Source organism: Bactrocera oleae, chromosome 3 (genome assembly GCF_042242935.1).
Source record: "Bactrocera oleae isolate idBacOlea1 chromosome 3, idBacOlea1, whole genome shotgun sequence".
In the NCBI taxonomy this organism is placed as follows: Eukaryota; Metazoa; Arthropoda; class Insecta; order Diptera; family Tephritidae; genus Bactrocera; species Bactrocera oleae.
Window position 1 is genome coordinate 58,535,361 of NC_091537.1, and position 24,812 is coordinate 58,560,172.

General features: G+C 35.6%; 1 protein-coding gene and 1 long non-coding RNA gene across 4 annotated transcripts in view; both read left to right on the plus strand.

Moving 5' to 3' along the window:
- The window catches only part of LOC106619859 (uncharacterized), a 104,237-nt gene that overhangs the window by 23,175 nt on the left and 56,250 nt on the right, over positions 1-24,812 (plus strand). The gene's annotated exons all lie outside the window — the stretch shown is intronic.
- LOC118680026 (uncharacterized) lies at positions 16,808-23,313 on the plus strand. Of its 2 annotated transcripts, XR_011395373.1 has the most exons (3): positions 16,808-19,271; positions 19,381-20,200; positions 21,319-23,313. It is a non-coding gene; the product is annotated as an uncharacterized lncRNA (long non-coding RNA). The 2 variants fall into 2 exon arrangements; XR_011395372.1 differs by having other exon boundaries at positions 19,381-23,313.

Below are 24,812 nucleotides of genomic sequence, written 5' to 3' on the forward strand. Positions count from 1 at the left end.
AAACAAAACTTAATGTTGGCTCTTTGTTCGATGCTCATTTTCCGACCGACACTACAAATGTAATGTTACATGTAGCACGATATCTCAGCTGTTATATAAATTTTATACGACAACACTGAAGAATACACAATTGAGGGATAACAATTTCAGACAGATGACGCCACTAGAAGCCGCGTTGTTTAAAAAGTCCTGGAACTTTTGAAGTGTACCTTGTACTTTTATATGAAAGTTACTTCGGTTTCGAATTATGCATTTACAAAATATGTATGGATGTATATTCAAATCATACGAGTACATTAGATTTACATATATGTTTATATTTATTCAACCTTAATAAATCCTTTAATAATTCGATACTTATTCACGAAAGCGTGAATATAAAACAAATTAAGTTAAGTTACAAGATGGATGAGATTTTTAAATTTTTTCATATTTATGAATGGTTAAAACGAATGTAAAATGTTATTATACTGACTTAGTTGGACCAGTAATTCGGCTGATGAATTAGTATATTTACATTATATGCAATGCGCTAAAACTAGAGCTATAATTAGTTTATTATTTTAAAGACGCCTACTTGCTAAAAATTTATTCGAAGAGATAAAAATTACTTTTTAATTAAACAAGAAAGGAAGGGCTATTCGGCTGTAACCTATGATTTTATACTCTTGCAACTTGCAAAGGTCAAAGCTGGCTAAACATAATAGGTCTTGGCAAATCTTTATTTCAAAAAATGTTATTCCATGAAATTGTCAATGGATAACAATCAAATTTGGTGTCTTATTAACTTATGTTGAAGGTCATGTACTCACTTAGTTTTTTTATTGTTTATATTTTAATTATGTCAAAATTTTATTAAAATCATCGGTAAATAAGAAATATGTGACATAAGTTCTATATATTATATTGGCGATGATGGGACGTACTGATTGCATTAAATTTGACATTGCTCAGGTAAACTCGAGATCATATTTTCAAGTAATTTTATATATAAATAATACTCACTGACCGACATATTCGTCATAAAACTTGTTTGAATAAGGAAAATCATTATAAGTAGTACATAGAAGTTGTTGGTTTTTGCCAATACCACAAACTGTTAACATGTCACAGACTAATAAAAAGCTCTCAGGGTTTCATTAAGGTACGTACCTCACTAATCATATGAAGTAAAGTCAGCCGGATGTTCGAAAATTCGGATAGTAGTTATATGGGGGAAGGTCAAGTTTTCACCCAATTTTATCCATTTTAAACACAAAGATACACTGTTATGATTCAAACACGTTCTCTAATTTTCATTGAGATAACTCACATATTGGCCGATATATATGTTATAAAGTAAACTATATATGCTATATTTCCAAGCAATTTGATAAATAGTATATAACTCACATACTGAACGGCTAATTAGTCATAAGGCTTATTAGAAAAACCAAAATCTTTATACATATGTAGTATATTGGAGTGGGCGGGTACATATTAAGCACTAAACCACATAATTTTTTTGAAACTGTTTCACTTAATATTACTAAAATACACCAACCTTAACACGAATCGGAAGTCAATGGGGCTGATTGCCTTAGCTTTTGCCATACATATTTTCCAGCAATTATACATATTACTCATACAATGACCCACATAATCGGCATATGGTTCGTTAGAATAACGAAAAACATTATATGCATGTAGTATATGTGAGTTGGAGTTATTCGTAGACCAATTTCACAAATTTTCGGCATTAAGAAACCCCCACAATATAGAAGCCCCCGTTAAACTATAGTATATCCAATACGCTCAGTTAATTTTGCTATTGACTTATACATGCGGTATAAGGCCAACCGGAAGTTTTAAATTCTTACATATATTAGGTATATGGGAGATAGGGCTAGTATTGAACCGACTTTATCTATTTTTGAGATTACCACAAAACAAGAGGCCATCTGAGTTTCTTTAAGGTACCTCATCAACAATATAATAATATGGAGTAAAGGCAATCGGATGTTTGAAAATTCTGATATTAGTTATATGGAGGCTAGGGCAAGTTTTCACCTAATTTTATCCGTTATATTCACAAAGAGAAACACACTCTTTTAATTTTATTAGTAGTTAAATTTCGCCCATTTTCACACTGTAACATAGGAATTTCATGTTGTGTGTCTGACGGTTTCATTTATTGAAATAGCGCGTCTTTAATAGTTTTCAACAAAACCGTTAAATGGGAAGCGGGCGGGGTTATAATCCGATTTCAATCGTTTTTCCAATTTCGAAGTGAATGCTAAACATTTGTTTGTGTTTTGAGCAAATCTAGTTGATTTAGCTTAAGTGGTTTGGGACTTATGTACATTAAACCTATTAATTGCAGTAGTTACATACATATATTGATGTTCCGATACCACTATGTACTCGATGCTAGTAGTTATTTTAAAGTATCGGAGATAGTACTCGATGTTATGGAAACTTGTACATGTACTTGAAAGTACTTTCTTATCTTTAAATTCCAACTTATTTTCAGTTTAATAGAACAAAAAAAAAAAAACAATGCCAAATTTTATATGTAACAGAGTTATAATATAATATAAAAATTAATAATTATACATATGCTTATTTTTAACATGTATGCGTGAGTATATACATAATTATTTTTCACTGCCTCAGGGTATCACAATGGTCCTCCTTAAGGCCTAGGTGGGTCGAAAGACAGCCACTTAACCTAATATATTCAGGTGAAAGGCGATTTATTTTTTGAGAGACCTGCTTTGGAAAATAGGAACAAGGAACTGACGTTGCCACTATGCCAAATAAATTCCGAGCAATCTTATAAAGTGATGGGTAGTGGACTTTTAAGTCTTTCCACTCTAAAATGGGGTTGCTTTTAAGAGAAGAAAGAGGAGTTGCTACAGAATTAGAAACTTCCTTAATATTTTCTCTTGAGGTTCTTTTGTCCATAAACATGTTTGTGGTGTTGTTTCCAAAAATCATAAGTTATCTCAGTACCTTCATCATCACTACTACTACTTTTTGATTCTGTTTTTACAAGCTCCTTCAGCCTTTGAATGACCTTAGCACATGTCAGTGGATCTTTAAAATGTCCACGTTTGAATCTGGGTTCAAGTATGGTAGCCATTGCAATACCACTATGGTACTCAACTTGACCAAAACGGTTTTGAATTTTTGAAGTAAGTGTTGCTATCATAGCTAGTATTCAACTTCTCGTTTCCTTAATTTGGTAAGTTATACTATTAATAGTTTTAACGATTTTTGACAACATAGCACATTTTTCAGCAGAAGTTTCCCCGGTTGCAAATTCGAAAGGGTTTAGTATAACTATTATATATTTAGTTACCTTAATCTCATTACCTAAAAGACAAAATTATCTGACCATTTTAATACGCCTGTTATGTTGTCTGCAGTCTCAATTTTAAATGCTTTGTAGCATGGTTTCAGCTTTTTATATCTAATTTTACACTTATGCAACTTCTCTCTGCTATCGTATCGGTTCATATCGCTAGCACTTTTAATGCGATTTTAATGCCGCTTTAACATAATCGTATTTCGAGCAAAATAAGCTTTTAAAATATTTTGGACCCGGAACTTTAAAAAGTGGGGCAATTTGCTTCACAAGTCTAAGAAAAACTTCACCTGAATAAAATAATAAGATATGCAAATAATTGACATATTTTGATAAAACTTGAAAACTTATAACCCGTTTTTTATAAAAATTTTGGTACGTAATTTAAGAGTAATTTAACGGAACAAATATTTTTAAATATATGGTTCATGTACACACATGTATATGTACGTAGGTGTAGTACAGTTGTGAGCCAAATAATAACGGAACCAATTATTGTCCATTATGTTTACTGTTTATTTGATTTTATATTTATTAATTTTTTTAAGCATTGTCAATAGTATATTGACAAATTTTTAAAAGTCTTACTTTTTTTATTCTATCTATGATCAAAATCAGGGACGGTTTTTTTAGACATCGATTTTTTCCGTATTATAATTCACTGAAAATCTTGACATGTAATAGGTGAGAAAGCAACATAATTTTATTCAAAAATAATGCAAATGATAAAAGAGAAAGCAAAGTAATATTAAAAATGGTTAAAAGACTCAATCACTGTCTGGTTCGACGTTTGTATATCAGTTGATAAAGTGGACGTTGTTTCCGGAATTTCTCGAAGAAGCTCGGAGTGCGATTTTAAGTGAGTGAAAATTTTAAGTAATCTTCATAAATAAAATCGATTTAACGGTGTTGACTCTTGAGTTTTTTCGTACGTCCTCATTCAGTGAATGGTGGAAAATATGCGTTCCACTGGTGCCGATGTCCCTGGTAGTGTCAGACCATATTCAAAAATCCCTGAAAGCTCAAAGAATGGTATGTTTTGCTTCATCAGAAAAGTAAAACATTGAACCCAACGTTTGTCAACGGATGTCTGCTCTTTACTCCATTCATCAATTCGTTTGTCACCTATATACTGAGAAAAATAAGTGAATTGTTCTAACAGCTTATGTGAAGTAGTATCTGATGCTTTCAAAATATTATTTTCTGTCAGGAAAATAAACTTCTTCTAAATTTTTTCCCAGGTGAGTTTATCAGTGAGTAGCTCCCAACCAAACTGTTGAGTCCATGCCTCAAGGTAATCGTAGCAATCCCCTGATTGACATATCGAAGACAATTAAAAATGAGAAACCGAAAATTGAAATGTAAAACAAATGAAATATTTACTTCGAAATTGTTTCGCCTCTACTTCAAATTGCTTCAAGTCATAGTTTTCTTTCTTCAGGTTCTCTAATTCCTCTATTACTTACAACGGAAAGTAATACTGTTGATTGGATGTTTGCAAATTGTTAATTAATTGTAAATTGCAACTGCTGGAATATCATCGCCTTCAGTTTTCTTTATTATTTCTTCGAAAATCATTGCCTAAAGCTAGTGAGGTAATGATTAAATAATTTCTCAATTTTGGAAAAATTTCAGTTAATAAAAATACCAGAGCTTAGATAGTGGATTTCTGAAAAAATGGCGGATAATCTGGCTTTTTTGAGGGGTGAAGGAAGGTCGCCGAAATACGTTTTCAAATGTTTTAACATTCGAATGATTTTCCCCAATGCTTCTCTCAAGCCAATGAACCGACTTTTACAGTAACCAACCAGTTGATCGTATCCGTCTTAAAAACTATCGCAGATTCATTTTAATGCTTCTATGCGAATGGTGTGGATGTAAATGTATGTAGATCTGAACAACAATGCTCTCTATTTCAACATCAATTGCATGCGTTACGAATCGCATTATGCACGATACGCGCTGCACAACTTACACCAATTATGTTTGATTTTAATTTCTTTAATTTTACAAAAACATTCCCCTCACTTCTCCGATCAACGCGACCGATATTAATTGGCGCAATGTCATCACAATAAGCGATTAATTTATCAATCAAATCAAAGTTTTACAAAACTTTTAATAAATGGAAAAATCATATCCGACCACATTTCATCTTTTTCTTGTGAAAGTTCCATTATTTTAACATTCACTACAGATAATGGAAGAAAACACCAAATGACGGCAAGAAACATCTTGATTGCGTTGCGATCGGAAGTCGGTCAACAAACAAATGAATCGGGCTTTCTGTAAATTAGACTTGAGGCATTCCAATGCGTATGATGCAAAAACATTGGTTGTTATCGCTTCACTTTTTGTTCTTGAACACGAAAATGTTTTCATTTGGAAACAGATTCGAAATATTTTTGGGGCGCAGTCGTTTGATCTAAATAAAAATAAATAAAAAAAATTGAATCGAACGATAACTGCTTTGAGCTACTGCCAGTTGAGCTACCCATTACTCAAATGACTGGTGACATTTGTCGCTTGAACTTCAAATGTCTTTTTATTCGCTTTTTCATTTAAAGTGTTTATAATATCAGTTCAAGCTGAGTATTATAGCACTATTCCTCAACATACTATGCTGATATTACTGAGCAAGGTATATAAGAACAGTCATAGTGCATATTGGCTTTTAGTCGCCTTTTACGACAGGCATGCCTTGCCGCGGGCATATTCTATCCCCTGCCCGCAGGGGTTTCACAAAGTACAATAATATTTATTTGTTAATATTTATGCTTCAAGTTCACAAAATTATCTTATGCTTCACTTTGAATTTTGGATGAAAGTAATGAACGCTGACGTTCGCGCCAAAATCTACTACAGATTTCAATATATTCAAACCGAATGTAGAAATAGAACATACAGGGTGGGCCATCTACATTGTTGTATTTTTCTTCCGTTTATTGAGAAGTTTTCATTTTTTTAATTTCCAAGCCCAGGACGGCCGGGACGCTTAAGTCGGAATCCGATCAAACCGGGACGAATGGTCAGTTCTTTGTATATAACGTTATCACCAAAACGTTATCACCAACTCAGCCAATGCGTGTCCTATGAAAACAATAGAATTCTGAAGGTGCCCGATGTAGTTAATACGGCGGGTGGAGAAGCAGCTCCCAGCCAAGTAGTTTCATTGTATCCTGAACCGATTTTGATTTGTGTGCAGGTGCATGGTCGTGTAAGAAAATTACTTCACTGTGACCCATGCTGGTCGCTTTTTGATCATTGCATTCTTCAAATTGATCATTTGTTGTCTGTAGTGATTAGTATTAACTGTTTCACTAGGTTTTAGAAGTTCATGATATACCACACCCTTCTGATCCCACCAAACACAGAGCATTGCCTTCCTACCGAATCGATCTGTGTTTGCAGTTGATGCTGATGGTTGTCCTAGATTAACCCAGGATTTTCTCCGTTTAGGATTCTTAAAGTAAATCGATTTTTCATCGCCAGCAATTCGATGCAAAATTGATTTTCTTTCATGTCTTTGAAGCAAAATTTCAAAAGTGGTTTTTTTCGGTACAAATGAAAAAATATGATGTCGTTTGTTCAATAACTGTAAGGTTATTGAATATGTTTGCCAGATGTCATGCTAACCAAACAAAACAAAAAGGCTCGTTCACACCAAATGTTGGTATTCATATAGGGAAAAGCTTGGCTTTGCAGATTTTTTATCCATCAGTGTAAAAACGTTAAGGTCACATATCTGAAACTACATACATGGAAGAGCTTCATGCCTCGGCATACAAAATAAAAAAACGTTGTTGGATGTATCAGCGTATTTACAACCATAATCTATATAATGAAGTTTTGATTAAATTCAAAATAAGATCACAAAAACCAGTCTTTTGTGTGCTGGTTTTTAATTATGGTTCGGGGTATAAAACAATTAAATAACATATTTGGCAATAATAAAAATAATATGATCTGGAAAATCTTACAAATTTTCGCTTGATGTACTTTTATTTAAATTTTCCAAGCCAATGTTAGGGCGATTTGCATGCTTATGCAAATTTGAAGTATAAACGCAAAACTTAATCACACATTTGCAATGAATGTTAATTTTTTCGAAATGCTCCCAAATTTTGATATGGGCGCCATTTTTTTAAAACTTGTAAATTGTTTTCGGCACACTTTTCTTGCAGTCTATCGAACGTTTCTTACAAAAATCATAAAATTGTGAAATACATATTTATAGAGCTTTTAGTTTGAAAAAACAAAATAGGGAAAAGAAGAAAAATTGTGTTCATTCATACATATTTTTCATAGAATTTGCTTTAAAAAGAGAACAAGAAAAGAGAAGCAAACGTAATTAATTTGGCGTTGCCACGTTTATTTTTTGCGGATATTTTATATCTGAGTAAATATAATGTACTCAATGCCCATCAAGTTTTTGTGTACACGAACTACAAAAAATAGTCGATTTTAGTGAAAGGACTCGGGTATTTACTTCGAAGAATTGGTATCGAAACATAACTACATGCATATGTATATGTACTTACACCATATATATGCCGTCTGCCAGACTGTTGTCACCGGAGAAAACGTCTGTCGTTTTAAGAATAAGCTAATAAAATTATTAATCGGTTCGGTTTTTATTTAAGAGATGGCGTTATTATCTATAGTACTAGTGTTACGTGTCGCATCATGTCATACTATACGGCGCTGAAAACGTGTTTATTCGCGCTAAAAGTTTGTCCTTGACAGTTTTTCGATTGATTGACTCAGTACGTTGTGAGCGCTTATTGAAATAAAGATAAGCCAGAAATCCGTTTGGAACCATTTGCATAACCTTGGATTCAAAAAGAAGCTTGATGTTTGGGTGCCACACGAACTAACGCAAAAAACATGATGGACCGAATTTCCATCTGCGAATCGCTGCTGAATCGCAACAAAATCGACCCGAAGCGGATTGTGACTGGCGATGAAAAATGGGTCACTTACGACAATATCGACCGCAAACGGTCGTGATCAAAGCTCGGGGAAGCGGCCCAGACAGTGGCCAAGACCGGATTGACGGCCAGGAAGGTTTTGCTGCGTGTTTGGTGGGATTCGCAAGAAATCATTTACTGCGAGCTGCTCCCCTATGGCCAAACGCTCAATTCAGCCCTCTACTGCCAACAACTGGAAATGTACACAAAGTTATCATCTTTTGAAAAATCAATAAAAAACCGAACGAACTTTTTACTTTACCTAATATAAAAAAAATCAGATTTGTTAAAGTACTTTTTAATTTTCAAAACGTCTGCCCCAAGGTAATAAGTAACAAAATAGTGTGCCATTAATTTTGGGCGTTGCATTTATTGTTCTATTTAATATGACCAAACTGGAGCTTGCTAAGGGGTTAGGGGTAGTCAGAGGCACGAAAAAATTTGAATTTTCAGCAATTTTTTTCTCTCGTTTTCATTAAGATAACTCACATATTAGCCGATATATGTCGTATAAAGTAAACCAGAAGCTCGAAAATCTTTGTATAAGGTATATGGCGTCTAAGAGAAGCCTTCATCCGTTTAATTTTTGACATACAGTCATAGTGTTATGAGGAAAGGATTTGGTTGATTTATATTCTCGATAAAATGTTCGCTGTAGGACCTGAGGTCCACATAGTCGGTATCTGGGGCTTAAAAACTTGTAGTCCGATTTTGACAATTTTTGGTCTTAAGGTCGCCTACTTTAAGCGCACTCCTCATGAAAAATGTAATTCCGATACAGTTATTGGTAATTGATTTGCGTACTGGAAAGTGCAAGAATCAGATGGAATTCAAAATTGTGTTATATGGGAAATAAGTCTGGTTGTAACATAGGAATTCTATGATAAAAAGGCATACAAAATTTGGTCGACATCGGTCGTGAGATATGGGTTTCCACCTAGATGTGGGTGGTGCCACTCCCAACGACTTATTTTGACCCCGCCTTTTATAAAGCTTCTTCATAACATCCTGGGTGTAAGATTTAATGTCGCTGGCGTTTTTATTAATTGATTTATCCCCCTTTCAGTAGTTTTTAACAGTACCGTTATATGGGGAGTGAGCGGGGTTATCATCCGATTTCGTCCAGTTTTACGGTGTCGGTAGCGGTGGGATTTGTTCTGAGCGAAATTGCTTATCTTAACTATAATGGTTTGAGAGATATGTACATTAAACCTCTTAGAGCGCGAAGTCACGCTTATTTTTAATCCACATGTGCCCCTTGCTACTGCGATCCTTTTTGTCAAATTACAGTTTTGTATCTTAGCTTAGTGCTGAGTTATGGCACTTCATAGGTTTCCTTTTATTGACGTTTTGTAGGCTTGGAAGTGGTCTGGTTACGCCCATTTAAGAACTCATAATTTTCTTTTTGCCAAGAAATACGTGTATTAATTTTCATTACTATATCTTAATTTTCAAGTTACAGTTTGCACGGACAGACAGACATCAGAATTTCAACTCAGTTTTTTATCCTGATCATTTAAGTATGTATTTATATATTTATATGTTTTAAAGAATGAAAATATGGGTTTCAAACGGCGAATAATACATTTGTTATAATGATCCTCCAACATTAGGATACAGTTGCGATAGTCTAAAGCACCGAAGCCTTCAAAATAGGCTTTCGCTGGTACGTAATTTATTTTATATTTCGCGCGTATTACTTTTACAAGCTAAATGAACCGGTCCGTTGTCTTGGTGAAAGACTAACGAGGTACTCCTCACGGGAAGTTTTTCATTTGCCAATGATACCAATTAACGCATTTAATTAATTTTACTGTCACCGAACATAATTTCATTAATTTTCCTGACGTTACTGCCTCCTGTTGCTTTTTTGAAGGGGTCATCATTTGTGCCGAAGCAATTACGACGAAATTCAGCAAACCAGTTGCCGTTGAATTAACGAAATTGACTTCTATGCAAAGAACAGTTATACAGTTAGTACTCCAATGCAAGCATATACCCTTTTTGTTTGTGACACGATTTCTTCTTAAAGTCAAAAAGTATTTAGTTAAGTTTCGAAGTATTTATCTCTTCTCTTGAATTTCACTTTCCAATTTAAAAATAATGCTATGAAAATGAAAATATCACTTGGTCGCACAAATGCTAAGCAGTTACATTATACAAGTGCATCCCATATCACATCCGTGGTTACTTGGAAATTTTAATCAAGCTGTTGAGCTTGCAACACTTTACGGAATTATTCTAAAATGCATAGATTACTGGTTTTTGGGCCCCATAATTGTAACAAGTTTGTACTTCCCACAGGTATTTAAAGTGACGAAAGCCTTAAATAGTACTATGAGTTCTCTCTTGTAACGTTTGCATATTGTCGAATTTCTTTGAAAATCAAGAGGCTCGTCGGATTCTAAGTTAACGAAATGCAATCTTAATTATTTCCTAACTAAATTTAGATACATATTAGGTGTTCATCCTTTAGACCACAGTCCCTTTTTATAAGTCCAAATAACTAGAAATATAAATAAGTAAGGAAGGGCTAAGTGTAACCAAACATTTCATACTCTTGGAACTTGCAGTAGTAAAAGCCTGGGAAATATTCATCTTCATTCTTCGACCGAAATAGTAAATGGATTACAATCAAATTTGATATCATATTTACTTATTTTGAAGATTGTAGACTCACTTAGTTTTATTACTATATATTTTACTTCCCGTCAGCGAAAATTAGACTAAATCATTAGGGGTATAGAAATGAAGGGGTATTATTTTTTGACATTTCTGTTTTCATTTCATTTTCAAGCAATTTTATAAATATATAAACATAAACATTTATGGTATGTGGAGTAAAGTCAGCCGGACGTTTCAAAATAGTGAATATCAGTTATATGGGGGCAAGTTTCTGTCCGATTTTGTCCATTTTAGGCACAATGATACACTGTTATTAGAAAAACACGCTCTTTCAATTTTTTTTTTAAATAACTCGCACATTGGATTGGAATTCTGGAAACAAGTAATATATTCGGATGAAAGTAAATTTTGCATTTTTGGCATAAAAGGTCGACAAATTGTGTGGCGCAAGTCAGGAACTGCCTTGAATAGCAAAATCTTGTGCTTGAATTTATTGAATCCACAACGGATAAATGGGGTTATTTGAACATTTTAAAAAACAATTTGAAACAAAGTGCAGAGAATCTCGGATTATCTTCGACATTTTGGTTCCAACAAGATGACCCCAAGCATACTGCGGAAATAGTTAGACTTCGGCTTTTGTACAATGCTCCTAGACAACTTAAAACGCCCCCTCAATCACCTGACCTCAATCCTATTGAGCATCTATGGGATCTGTTGGAAAAAAGAATTCGTCAGCATACAATAACAAGTAAAGAGGCTTTGCAAAGTGTTATGAAAGAAGAATGGTCCCAGATTACAGCTAAGGAAACAGATAAGTTGGTAAGATCAATGCCAAATCGATTGAGCGAGGTTTTAAAACAACGCGGCTATCCAACAAAATATTGAATTTAATTTTTCTTTAGCATTTTTAATACTTTTGTAACTAATTTTAAAGCTAAACGCAGACTTAATGGTGCCTATGTTTACCCTACACTAAAATCCCGTTATCACAAAAATGAAAATAGGAATATACATTTTTGTTTTTGCATTTTGAACTTAAAAATATAAAATACATGTAGAAAATTTGAACTGAATTACCTATTTACACTGTGTTTTTACTTCACTTAAAAAATATTGTCGTAATTTTATTTTAGCAACTTCTGATACGTCGTCAAGGAATCCACGACCGATAGTTGCGATTCTTTTCCTATATAGAGCTTTACATTCGCATAGAAGATTCTTTACAGTCTCCTCTTCCTCTACTTCTTGACAGCTTCTACAATAGTCGTTGTATGGTACACCTAGCCTACTTGCATGTCTACCAATTAGGCAGTGACATGTTAGTACTCCTATCAGAGTTCTTATATCATTCCTTTTAAATTTTAGTAGTCGGTTTGTGCGACTCCCGCTCCATTCCTGCCACGTTAGTCTGCTGGTTGTGCAGGTTATTGATTGTCTCCACCAAGACTGAGCTATATTTATAGCATGTTCGCTGATTAAGTGTTTGCAAGTTGCCAGAGGCGTAAAGATATCCTCTTTTTCAGGGGTTAGTTGCAAAGTGGTGCCTGTTCTGGCTAGTTCATCTGCTTCGCAGTTACCAAGAATATCGCTATGTCCTGGAACCGGTTCCAGGTTTATTGTGAAGTAGGATGTCAGATCCTCTAATAGATCAAGACAATCTTTCACTAGCTTGGATGAAACCATTGGAGACTTGAGTGATTTCAAGGCCGCTTGGCTATACGTGTATATATATATGCTCCTTGTTGCGAGCACACTTTTTGTCAATACCACTAGGCTTTCTTTAATTGCTGTGATCTCCGCCTGGAAGACACTGCAGTGGTCTGGCAAACGGAAGGAGATGTTGGTGTTTAATGTTGCGCAAAAGACACCACCTCCCACTCGATGATCCAGTTTGGATCCATCCGTGTAGATGCTAATTCCTGTATTCCTGTCCACCTCGCCCCTTTTCCACTCCTCTCTTGTGGGGAAGGCAATATTGTTGACCGAATTTAGCTTCAGCTCCCTAGGATTGCGAAAATCCGTAGTTATGGGAAGAAACGGGAACTTCCTAAGTATCATAGAATGCCCCTTGTTGCATGCGACTAGTTGGGAGGATTCCCTCAGTCTAAGAGCTGACTTTGCTGCCACTTGTTTACAGAACAGGTCTGTTGGCAGTAAATGTGGAATGACGTTAAGAGCCTGGCTTGGCGTTGTTCTAAGAGCTCCACTAATGCATATACTGGCTACTATCTGTATGCTTCCATACGCTTTACCGCGTATTTCTTTTCCATTATTGGCCACCACACCAATATGCCGTATGTCATGATTGGTCTGACAACTGCTGTATAGAGCCAATAAGTTACCCGAGGTGTAAGTCCCCATTTGGGGCCCACCATCCTTTTACAGGTGTAGAGTGCTGTGGCTGCCTTCTTCACCCTAGCATCCAAGTTTTGTTTCCATGAAAGCTTCCTGTCTAAGATAGTCTGTAACCATTTATTATTGGCGCCGTAACTTCTGGAGCATTATGTTTTCTGGTGAACAATACGAGCTCTGTCTTACCAGCATTTAAATTTAATCCGCACGATACTGCCCAGCGATTTATATCGTCCAATATCGTTTGCATAAGGTTTGCGAGAGTATTCGGGAATTTGCCTCTGACCGATACTGCCACATCATCAGCGTAGGCCACAACATGTACCCCCTTCTTTTCTAGATCCATCAGCAACTTATTCATTGTCAGGACCCAGAGAAGTGGGGATAATTCGCCTCCTTGAGGTGTACCTCTTTGGCCAGATCTGCACATCGTTGACGCTCCCATCGTTGAAATTATTGACCTGCTCGTGAGCATCTGTTCAATTAATTTCCTGAGAGGTTCAGAGATGTCCAGATCCTTAAGCGCACTCAGTATGGCCCTAGGCTGGATATTATTGAAGGCCCCTTCTATGTCTAAGAAGGCAAATAGAGTGTATTCTTTGACTTCCAGAGATTTTTCAATCTCCGCCACCACAGAGCTTAGTGCTGTTTCTGTGGATTTTCCTTTAGAATACGCATGCTGCGAACCAGCCAACTTTTCTGGTTTCAGTTTGTTTCTTATATGTAATTCTATTAGTTTTTCCAGGATTTTTATGCGAGCTTTGGACTTGTATGCGAGCTTTTGCCTGCCTTTGGTATGTATATTACCTTGACTTCCCTCCAAAGCGAAGGGATATAGTTTAATTGCAGCGCCCCCTTAAGAATGGCAATTAGCCAATTCATTATGTAATTCTGCGACTGCTGCAATTGAGCCGGGAATATACCGTCTGATCCCTGCGACTTAAAGGGCTTAATGCTGTTTATTGCCCAGCGAACGTTTCTTTCTGACACTATGTTTATAAGAGTGGGGCTCATTTCTGCTCCACTGTCTTGAGTATATTCTGCAGTATGGCTTTCAGAGCTGCCTGGGAAGTGGGTATCCATTAGTAGCCCCAAGGACTCTTCACTGGATACCGTTCAACTTCGGTCTGGCTTCTGAAGATAACCGATACTATGCACCGATTGTGCCATAATTTTCCTAAGTCGAGACGCTCCCGCCGTGTTCTCGATATCATTGCAAAACGATTTCCATGAATTTCTTTTTGCTCTCCTAATTTCCTTTTTGTATGACCTAAGGAGGTTGTAATAATAATCCAGTCTGACTCGCCTTGGGATTGCTTAGCTAAATTGAACTGCTTTCTGCATTCTTTCTGTAGCTTTTTAAGTTCTAGAGACCACCAGGGGGGCCTTATTCTAGCCCTGCTTCGTGTTATTGGACAAGCCACTTCTAGTGCTTGCCGCCACGATTCCGTGAGTCGATTAACGAGGATATCTAGATCCTCCTTGCTATTGGGCTGAAACGGTAGAATCATAGGGATACGTTTCTCTAGCTCTTGCATGTGCACCTGCCAGTTCGTTCTCCTATGATTCCTAAAGTTAATGCCTCTATCGGCCCTTTCCTCTATTGTACATTCGATATATCGGTGATCCGAAAAGGAATGTTCTTCGAGAACCCTCCATTGGGTTACCCTGTCAATTAGTTCTTCCGACACAAGTGTGATATCCAGCACTTCTTGACGGTTTCTTGTAATAAATGTTGGCGTGCTTCCCTTATTACACACCAGTAACTTAGTACCTAGTAGGTAATTAAAGAGACACTCACCTCTGTCGTTTACATCTGTGCTGCCCCAGATTGTGTGATGCGCATTTGAGTCGCATCCAAGTATCGTCATGCACTTGGATGCATCGCTATCCCGTACCACCTCTTTTACCATCAGAGGTTGCACCAGCTCCTGCTCTTACGGCATATAGCACGACACTAGCCGGTAACTGCTTGAGCCCGTTTCCCAGCTTACTGCTGCTGTGTCGTTGTTGCTGTAATTATGTAATATAAAAACATTAAGTTTTTTTTTGCCATTATGGAGGCTCTGATTTTACCTTCACAGTTAGCCATCAGCAACTTATAGTTCGGCGTCCTCAGTCCGCAAATACGCCCTCCATTAACCCATGGCTCCTGAATGAGGACAAATTCAGGCTGTTCCATTGCCACGGATCTTCCTCTACTTCGCATATCTCTTTCCCCGATGCCAGATGGTCTGCAGCATCGGCGTCCGACTTGTAAGGCGTTATCCTCACTTTCGTGAACCCGTAATTTATCTCCCCGCCACTTTTCGCCAGCGGTTCGATGGATTATTTCGTTAATAACAGCAGAATCTGCATCGTGGCCCTTTTGGTCTCCACGCCAGATTCTGCTACGCTGTCCTCAAGTGTCTTGACATACTTCCACCCTTCCGTGGGTAGGCTCGGGTTGCAGGCTCTTATGAGCTGCATAATTTGGTCCGGCTGTGATGGTGTACCCGGAATCCATACCCTTGCCCTTGGTCTGGATGGTATGTCCTTCTTGTCCACTGCTACCAATTTTACTCCGGGGTATACCTCTCCCACCTTGGCTATAGCAGCTTTGTATAGAGCGACCGATCTCTCGTCGTCGCAAGCAATCATTTTGATCTGGCCCTGGTACCAGCCGGCATCTGCGCATGACAATGGCGGACCCGGATTGCTTAATAGCACTTCCAGCGCCACATTTGCCAGCGCAGCCTGCACCTATTTCCATTGGGCTCTGGGGATTCTTCCTTCGGGATCCCCCTCATCCAGAACGCCAATGACAATTCGGTTCCGGGCCACTTCTGCAAATGATTTTGCGGGCGACCTTTGTCTTCGGTCTCTTAGCTGACGGCTTTGCCTCTTCAGCTGACCTCTGTCGCTTGGCTGCCTTTACCGGCGGCTCCAACTTGAAGTTGAGTATGACTGCTCTCGCGCAGTCAATCGATGCTTGGAGCTCCTTCGTTAGCTCCTCTTTCGTTGGCGGCTTTAGCTCTACCAACCTTAGTAAGTATGCGGCGCGTCGTCTCTCCGCATATTTTGCCTTTGACGGGTCCTGCATGCTAAATGCAGGCCACTCCCTGGCAGATGCACTTCCGGCAGCAGCCCCTTTGGCATCTCCTCCCTCCCACTGTTTCTCAGCCGTGTTTTCGCCGCAGGGTTTGGGTCTGGCTGCCTCCGGCGCTACCACTTTCTGTGGGCCAGCTTTAGCTTCGGCCCCTTTACTAGTGCTTGCCTTGTCTTCTTCCGTTGATCCTCGGCACGGGTCACATGACACCTTGATCCAGCCCTTTACCCCCGACCATGGTAAGGCTCCTTATCTGTATGCTGTGCTATTGAGGAACATCGAACACACAGATAAGAAGTCTGACCTTAGCTAGATTCCTCACGTCTACAGCAGGGGCGGACTGTTACCAGCTCGTCCCCACTTGTGTCGTGAATCTGTGGTATCTATTACCAGTCGGCACCCTCGGGGAGGGTTCAGTGGGGGATTTTTGCCAACCTGTATGGGAGCTAAGAGAAGTATTTTTGAAGCAAGTGTATATTATTACCAAAAAAAAAAAACATTTTTTCCAAATTTCAATAATACGAGGTGTGTTCAAAGGAAATGTTGAATGTTGGTTTTTTTTGAAAAGTACAAATGTAGTAAAGTTATTCGTAAATATCTATTTTGTCCCCTTCAAAGTAATCCCCATCGGATATAATATTGTACTATATCTACTTCTGAAATGCGCATCTCGGTATAGCTATCAGCTCTTACTGTGATTTTGACTTGATCTCATCAATTGTGGCAAAACGCTTTCCCTCCATTGGTTTCTACAGTTTTGGGAATAAGAAAAAGTCGCTGAGAGCCAATTTTGGTGAATATGGCGGTTGAGGCATGATTACGGTTTTATTTTTGGCCAAAAAAGCGATACCAATGCGACATTGCTTTTGCTTAAAATTAAGCAATTTCGAAACAAACTTCACGCCCAAAACATTCGAGAAAATTGAATGGCACGAGCCGATTGATATGCCAACATCCTCATCTCACAGATCGATCGATATTTTCGGCAAAAAGCTCTGGGGTCCACATTTCCGGTCTCTGGTCCGATTTGTACAATTTTTAGACCTGAGATGACATACCTTACCGATATATTAATTTAATTAATTGTACTAATGAGTTGAAACTCTAAACCAATTTTTAAAATATTAAAGGTTTTGAAAAATCTTCGATTGTTCAAAGCTGCATTCACGTATTACTTACACTGCTGGAAAGTAAATTACAAGCGGGTTAAAGAAATAAATCGATTTTTACGATACTGCAATTGCAACTCTACGGTTCTGTGCTCAAGGATCATATCAACTAAGCGTAGGAAACTTGGCCAATCTACCAACTCTTAGTACTAGCTGAAGCTTAGAAGAAAACTTATTTAAAGACTGGATATCAAATAAATATACAGAAGTTGAGAATTAAAGGCAAAAATACCAGGCTTAGTATGTTGCATTGATGGGACACATATTATATTAAAATTAAATGAAGCTTCAATATTTGTACTACAACCTCAAATGATATTTAATTTCAATACCATGATAGTACGTGTTTAAAATAAAAATTAGCTTGATTCTTGTTGCCAGCTTTGTGATAGTCAAATAAGAAAAAAATTATTAAAATAACGAAACCCCTTCACAAGTGCATCTTTTTAGCAACTGTACGAGTACACATAACAAATCTGGCAATGTAATCGACTTAAGTTTTGAAAAAATATATATAACACGGATATTGTGGTTTACAGAGATCTTTCACAATATTAAATTTAAATTTATTTAAAAATAAAAGTAAATGAGTTTAATATTTTAAAATTTAGTTTATTTAGAAAACACTTTTCGTCGTCTCGTTCGTCACATGCGTTTAGCTACACGATCTAAAGCAAACTCGTCGTCTCTGGTTGGAAGCCTCTCTTTCGAAACTTCTCGAAAATACTTCTTGTGAAAAAGGGTTTCAGTGTTGCTCAACTCCACCCATATGTATATATATATAGTATATATTATATTATATATGGTATTGTACTTTATGGGGTCTCCGGTCATGACAAACTTAATATAACCTGTTCAGGGCATAATCAATGCAAACATACACATATATTTAAACTATTTACAACTTCAAATACAAATAACTTACTTTAAACCCATTATTATCACTGTTTTTTTATTTCTAACGACAAAAAAATAACTGTGAAAGCGATTGCAAAATATTCGCAGTCGATAATGTCGAGTGATAGACAATTACAACCCAGCAAGTCACGGCTACCGACACTCCAATGCATTGGAAGAATAATCGAGGTAACTAACGCATACACTCCACTATAAGGCATTTCCGATAAAAAGATATGTAAGATCAAGAGTTTCGGTTAGAACTGTCAATTAGCCCTTTAGAAACTCACAAAAACTTTAAAGGGTATGGGCACTGTAGAATTTTCAAAAAATCGTTAAACTATGCTTTATAGTCATAAAAATAAGTTTCAAGTTAATTTGTAGCGAAGAAAATTTTTGCAAATGACTTTAATCCTTATGTTAGTAACCAACTTTACCGACGTCCTTAAGCAACCGGGTATCGAGGTACTGAGTATTAAAAATTTTGTTTATATTATTAAAAATAAAAATTCTAAAAATTTTCTAAAATTTTTTTTTTTTTAAATATTAATAGTCAGTGACAATTTAAAGGAAAAAAAATAACAACTTAGAATCGTGAATGACATCTGAGACCTATTTGGGACACCCCAGGTAGTCGGCCGGCTTTTATTGTTCGGAGCCGAGCAGATGCCGTTCGAAAGAGAAAGAAAAACTCAAGGTTATTTCTTTGTTTTCTATCGCGCACTAGATTCGAGCATTTTTTAATATGTAACATTTGGTGTTCTCTTGAGAGTGAAGAATAAAGCTATGGAACAATTATCGAGAGCTGACTATGCTCGGTAAGTAAACGTTACATATATTTAACATTTGTAAATATTTTAATTACAATTTTGTGTAATATAATTATAATTATTTACGACGTATATCACATAATATTTACTTTATTAGGTTAAGTGCAACCGAAAGGAATGAGTACTTGAGGAAACTACTTGGAGACAGTGATTCGAGTAGGGTTTCTGATAGCGATGACGAAGACTGGATTCCAGCAAATAGAGCTAAAAAATAATAAACCTTACATCCCTAGTGTTATGCGAGCGAATAAAACACGAGCAGTATTCGACAGTTTTTGGATTTCACGAAAAGGTTACCATGTAAATAATAAAGCTATCATTCTGATATCTACAATGCATTCATATATATCCGTTGGTGATGACGCTAAACGAAAACCAGAAATAATAAATTTCTATAATAAATATAAAGCTGGGGTTGACACAAAGGACCAAATGGTGCGGAGATACACCAGTCAACGACGATCTTCGAGATAGCCAATGGCAATGTTCTTCAACATGCTAGATATTTCTTCATTTGCAGAATATATAATTTATTATGAGATAATAAAATGATTGTCAAAAAAACGACAGAACGTCGTCAATTTATGCGTAAACTAAATGAAGAACGAGCATTGCCGATGATTGAACATCGCACGGTGAATCCACAAGTAATGCGCCACTTCTCAACAAATATTGCCATTGAAAATGTATTAGGCCATATACTGACAGAAACAGTCGTGATAAATCCTGGTCCAGAGACTCCAAAAGATAACACCAGAAATAAAAAAGTAACAAGATCTTGTCATGTCTGCAATGCTTTGCTAATAAGAAGACGGCGAAAGACACGTAAGGCATGTGCCAATTGTCACCAACCTGTGTGTGACGAGCACTCAGTTAATTGTGTACAATGTGTTCAATGTCAATATCTATAAAAAAGGGTAATATTTCTTTATTTTTTTAATAAAATTTAGTTGCATTCATTAATAGAAATTATATACAATTTTTTTCCTATGCTTTCCACTGTGGTACCCGGGTACCCGATTGCTAATAGAGATGGCTAGAGTTTAAGCTTATTTAAAAAAAAAATTAAAAAATAAATCAATTAAATGAACTCACAAATAGCTTTCTTTTAAGTTAAAAAACGACGATTTAAGAGCTTAAAATGAAATATTGAATTTTTTTTAAGCCATTCACACAAATACACCGCGGTTACTAACATAAGGGTTAGGCGTATAGAGTAAGCGCACCTCCAGCTCAGCTATACAATATTCGAGTGCGAATGTGAATGTATATATATGTGAAACTTTAAACGCGTTTTTCTCAAAACTACAATTTTCCAATTGGTGGGAGAAATAACTTTGAAAATTTTTATTTTTTAGAATTAGGTTTTACATAGAAGTACGTAGATAAATTTCGATTGATACAAAACTTTGTTTTTTCAGTTTATTACGATTTTATAGACTAGAAAATAATTTTTCTGTTCAAATGACTATAATTTTTGAAGGAATCGATATTTTCAAATTTCCCTACGTATTTATATGGGTATTCTCATGTAGAATATTTCTCACGTAGATTGTAGATGCTAAATGTCAAAAAACAAAAGATCAAAGACACATCGCACGCTTTGTTTATTATAGTCAACAAAAATAACCGAAAAAAATAACTTTTCATGAGCTTGAGGTTCAAACTTGACAAGTTTTTCATTAGATCTGCGAAAAAATGATAATATCACGAAAAAAATGAATGAATCTGCACTTGAATGTATACCCCCTACAGTGGCTATACCTCTTAACAGAAAACTCTGGTAACCAGTGATTTAACCGATAGGTGGCTTGCAGGAAATGGTACCGATAATTGTTCAGTAGGCGCTTTGGTGTGACTGAAAATTTATTTATTCCTTTAATTAAAAAATTTTGCGAGTGAAGTTTTAACCGTTTTATATGTACACTTATTCCAGTAGTTACTTCATTTCAGCTGCATCATCTTACAAAATGCCATCGATTTACAGATTGAATTGTACCATACTTTTAATGGGTGTTTTTTTTTCGAGGTATAGAACTTTAAGTCTGTGCAGAATACATATCGCGCACTACGTTCATTTTATCGTAAGATGCGATGAAGCGCACTTCTGGTTGAATGGCTACGTCAACAAACAAAACTGCCGCATTTGCTGAAGCTAATCCTCAAGTGTATGTCGAAACACTGTTACATCCAGAAAAACTGACTGTTTGGGGCTGGTGGTGCGCTTTATGAGCTGGTGGAATCATTGGTCCGTACTTCTTCAAAAACGATGATGATCAGAACGTTATAGTCAATGGTGATCGGTATAGAGCCATCATTACTAACTTTTTCATTCCTGAATCGAACAACCATGATGTCCAGGAGCTGTGGTTCCAACAAGACGGCGCAACATGTCACACAGCCACAATCGATTTATTGAAAGACACGTTTGGTGACCGACTAATTTCACGTTTTGAACCTGTGAATTGGCCTCCAAGATCTTGTGATTTAACACCGCTAGACTACTTTCTGTGGAATTATGTAAAGTCGTTGGTCTATGCGCATAAGCCACAAACGCTTAACCATTTGGAAGACAACATTCGACAAAAAACACCCATTATTATTCAATTAAGACTAAATAGGTGAAATTTTGTACAAAATGTATAATTTCTGATACCAAGTTTCAGTGCTTTTATGAAAAATATGACTGCATCATTGGAACTAACGGTGCTCTAATAGAACCTAGTTCACCTAAAGGTCATTGATCCCTCACAAAAGCCTTAAATGAAAAAAATTATGCTATAATTAACTTAGCCAATAATTCAGGTAAAAATACAAAATTTAAAGTGGGTAAGAATGTGTAATTTAATTTTTTTAATAATAACATTAAATTTGATGACGGTATATGTATATTCAGCGCCTTATTTGATAGACAAATGGCTGTGGCACCACCCACTTTAAGTAAAAAAAACTCTTATCTCACAAAATACTTGATCGAGTAGAACAAAATTTAGCACTTAACATTAGACATACAACATTTTGAAAATGGTTGAAATAGGGTATTTGGAATGTTATTTGCATTTACAGTAGACACTTCAAGAATCAATATAGATAATCGTTCCATGCCTTTTTTAATTCCCGTATACTGAATTTGTGAATATCTGCACTTCCAGTTACCAAATTCCTGAACTTAGTCCTTCATTAGTTATTTTTATTTTTTTCTCTGAACTGTTTCTTTCCTCCTTTTTTATTTTTAAATATGTTTCTTTATTTCTTAATAATTAAAGTCTATATGAATGCTTTATAATAAATATACTGACTTAAAGGTTAAACGCTTTCACTCTATAAATGACAGCAAGGGTTTATACTGAAGTAATTTAGGCCAGAAATTTCTATGAACATGAAAGCTTAAAACTTTAAAAATAGTTAAATGATTCTAAAGCCATAAGCGTTCGAATAAATGTAAGCGTGTTATTAAGAATTTTATAATCAATGTGGTAGATCAAAAAATTGAAATATAGGACTGCTAAAATTCAAATACAACAAGTAAGGAAGCGCTAAGTTCAGATGTAACCGAACATTTTATACTCTCGCAAAGTTAAATGGTATACTCGTTTGAGATTTCTTTATATATTTTAATATTGTAATTAGAAGTAGGAACGTTCGAATAAATGTAAGCGTGTTATTAAGAATTTTATAATCAATGTGGTAGATCAAAAAATTGAAATATAGGACTGCTAAAATTCAAATACAACAAGTAAGGAAGGGCTAAGTTCAGATGTAACCGAACATTTTATACTCTCACAAAGTTAAATGGTATACTCGTTTGAGATTTCTTTATATATTTTAATAAATAGAAGTAGGAACTGTTGCCTTAGTTATTTACATTCACAGTGAAAATAATTAGAGCAATTTGTAAACTAAATTTACTCAAATTGTAAGAAATCGTTCTTATGTTTTTTTTTTTATACGCTTATAATTGATTTTATAAAGAATGAATTACAACTGTATTAAGAAGTATGAAAATAAATCGTTTTTGGACAATGAATAACATTTTTTATTTATTATATCGATATTATTATACATGTTTAGATTAAAAATAATAAATATTAACAACTCTAAAAATTATATAATATTATTATATTAATTTGTATATAATATTTAATATTAAACATAAATTTTTATAAAGATTCTTATACATATATCCAAATTATATATCTTTTCTCCTTATACTATTTATTTTCTATCATATATTTATACAATAATGTCATATATAATAAGAAAATATACATATAATTTAAATTTGCTTAATTAGATTATTTACATATTTTTCTTAAATTTGACTTAAAAACTACTGTCAAAATTGCTATACCATTCTAATTCGCTTATATTTGGAAAAAAAATGAAGAACTATTGCACTAAGTCTGAAAACTTTAGTTCGAAATAGAGACACAAATACTGTCATGATAGCTGTGTACTGTCTCAAAAGTAATTGCATTTACACGGGAAGGATCCATGTTTGAAAATGCCCAATCAATTTGTGTACCGGCAGGTGTAGTTGAATATTCTACACCAAGCAGGGAACTAAAGTTTTTTTCTTGGAGCAGATTTCTTATTGTAGTCCCTGTAGACATTAAACAAATGTTAAAATCTCCAACAATTAGCACATTTTGATTGCCTAACTCAGAAGTAAGGACTTCCTGAAGTTCTACAATTAATTGTCTGACAGAGAAAGCTGAATTTCTATATAGAACCAGAATATTAATACTGAAACATTTAAACAAAACCGCTTCTAAAACTTTGCGGCCTGAATAAATTTTCTTTACAGCCTTTGATTCTATAGAGTAAGAAATAATATGCTTTGCATATATTATAATGCCCCGTTTATTTCTGTTGGTTGTTTCCGTGCTATCTATCCTCAGCTCGTTAATTAGAGTAAATCCTGGTATATCAAAACTTTCGCAAGGATAACTCCAAGTTTCTACAAAACATAAAATATCTAAAGATAGCATCAAACAGTCGCTTGTTATATCATTAAAGTGAGCGTGAAGACTCTGTTGTTGTCAGAGCTTTATTTGTGTTCAATTCCCTCAGTTCCTTAAATACAGGATCCGATTCAGAAAATTTGTTAGGAGGAATACAATTTTCTATGATGAATAGACCTTCTGCAGTAGTAGCTCGACTACAAGCGACATATATTGAAGCTCGAGGCATTCTGGGTCGAGTATGAACTACAACTTTATTATATGTGGCACCCTGACTTTTATGAATAGTTATTCCCTCAGCCGGAACAACTGGAAACTGATTTCTTTCAATTGAAATTTGTTCATTTCTTTTATATTGAAAAGATTTTATAACTTTTTCAATTGGTGTCCCAGAACTTTCTAGAGGATGAGGCTTTTTTGATCGTGCAATCAAACCAACAGAAGGTTCCAAAAATTTAATCCACAGAATTGTTAGAAAGGAATATTGGAAATCAATTTGCATAAGTTGTCCAGCTGCCCCATTAACCAAGCCATCACACATGTTTATATTCACTGGCCGGAGGTT